Genomic DNA, 2,387 nt, shown 5'->3' on the forward strand with positions numbered 1-2,387 from the left:
GTACAGACTGTGTCCGACAGAGTCAGGCAGACAGAGGCTGGGAAGGCAGGTCCGGAACCTACCGGTGTTCACCTGTTCAGACTGTGCAAGGAGGAGTCATGCAGACAGAGGCAGGGAAGGCAGCTCTGGGACCCACCGGCGTTCACCTGTTCAGACTGTGCCCGGCAGAGTCAGGCAGACAGAGGCTGAGAAGACAGCTCCGGGACCCACCGGCGTTCACCTGTACAGACTGTGCAAGGCGAAGTCAGGCAGACACTGACTGGAAAGGCAGCTGTTGGAACCACCAGCATTCACCTGTTCAGACTGTGCCCGGCAGAGTCAGGCAGAGGCTGGGAAGGCAGGTCCGGGACCCACCGGCGTTCACCTGTTCAGACTGTGCCCGGCAGAGTCAGGCAGACAGAGGCTGGGAAGGCAGGTCCGGGACCCACCGGCGTTCACCTGTACAGACTGTGCAAGGCGAAGTCAGGCAGACACTGACTGGAAAGGCAGCTGTTGGAACCACCAGCATTCACCTGTTCAGACTGTGCCCGGCAGAGTCAGGCAGAGGCTGGGAAGGCAGGTCCGGGACCCACCGGCGTTCACCTGTTCAGACTGTGCCCGGCAGAGTCAGGCAGACAGAGGCTGGGAAGGCAGGTCCGGGACCCACCGGCGTTCACCTGTACAGACTGTGCCCGGCAGAGTCAGGCAGACAGAGGCTGGGAAGGCAGGTCCGGGACCCGCCGGCGTTCACCTGTTCAGACTGTGTCCGACAGAGTCAGGCAGACAGAGGCTGGGAAGGCAGTTCCGGGACCCACCAGCGTTCACCTGTTCAGACTGCTCCCAGCAGAGTCAGGCAGAGGCTGGGAAGGCAGATCCGGGACCCACCAGTGTTCTCCTGTACAGACTGTGTCCGACAGAGTCAGGCAGACAGAGGCTGGGAAGGCAGGTCCGGAACCTACCGGTGTTCACCTGTTCAGACTGTGCAAGGAGGAGTCATGCAGACAGAGGCAGGGAAGGCAGCTCTGGGACCCACCGGCGTTCACCTGTTCAGACTGTGCCCGGCAGAGTCAGGCAGACAGAGGCTGAGAAGACAGCTCCGGGACCCACCGGCGTTCACCTGTACAGACTGTGCAAGGCGAAGTCAGGCAGACACTGACTGGAAAGGCAGCTGTTGGAACCACCAGCATTCACCTGTTCAGACTGTGCCCGGCAGAGTCAGGCAGAGGCTGGGAAGGCAGGTCTGGGACCCACCGGCGTTCACCTGTTCAGACTGTGCCCGTCAGAGTCAGGCAGACAGAGGCTGGGAAGGCAGCTCCTGGACCCACCAGGGTTCACCGGTTCAGACTGCTCCTGGCAGAGTCAGGCAGACAGAGGCTGGGAAGGCAGCTCCTGGACCCACCAGGGTTCACCGGTTCAGACTGCTCCTGGCAGAGTCAGGCAGACAGAGGCTGGGAAGGCAGCTCCTGGACCCACCAGGGTTCACCGGTTCAGACTGCTCCTGGCAGAGTCAGGCAGACAGAGGCTGGGAAGGCAGCTCAACTGTATTCACCTGTTGCGACTGCACCCGGCAAAGTCAGGCAAACAGAGGCCTGGAAAGCAGTTCCGGGACCCACCGGCGTTCACCTGTTGAGACTGTTCCCGGCAGAGACAGGCAAATGGAGGCTGGGATGGCAGCTCTGGGACATACCGGCGTACACCTGTTCAGACTGCTCCCAGCAGAGTCATTGTAGCAAAAACAGGAGTAAAAACCCGTCAACCGTGTTGGGATTGAGGTAGAGAGTGTAGTAAGAACATATGATATCCCAAGTGGTATTATTCAAAGGGAATTAGTCAGGATATGAGTACAACATTATCAGAAAGGAAACAAGGAGACTCTATTTGATTATTACACGTGCTCATGGCATCATTCATGTAGACTATTTGGGAAAAAGGCAAAAAGGGGGCAATTAGCAGTTGTGACATCACTGCGATATACAAATAAAACAAATGAAAACAACCCAAATTGTACTTGGTGCTCAAAGTGCGTGAGTGAAAAACACGGTGGCGATGCAGGTGCAATGTGATCAGCGTGGACGGCGCATGGTGACTGGCGCATAAATATATACAGTGAATCAATGGTACAATGTGGTTCCAGGTACCTTGAAGAGTTTGTTTCAACTTTGGTTTGATGTATTATTCATGAACCACTTTGTACATAGCGCCTATGATTGTGCTGAATGGTCAACTCTTCAAGCTACCTGGAACCACATTGTACCATTGATTCACTGCATATATTTATGCACCAGTCACTCTGCGCCGTCCACGCTGATCACATTGTCACCTGCGTCGCCACCGTGTTTTTCACTCACGCACTTTGAGCACCAAGTACAATTTGGGTTGTTTTCATTTGTTTTATTTGTATATCGCAG

The sequence above is a fragment of the Lissotriton vulgaris genome, chromosome 1_2, assembly GCF_964263255.1.
Source record: "Lissotriton vulgaris chromosome 1_2, aLisVul1.2, whole genome shotgun sequence".
NCBI classification, from domain to species: domain Eukaryota; kingdom Metazoa; phylum Chordata; class Amphibia; order Caudata; family Salamandridae; genus Lissotriton; species Lissotriton vulgaris.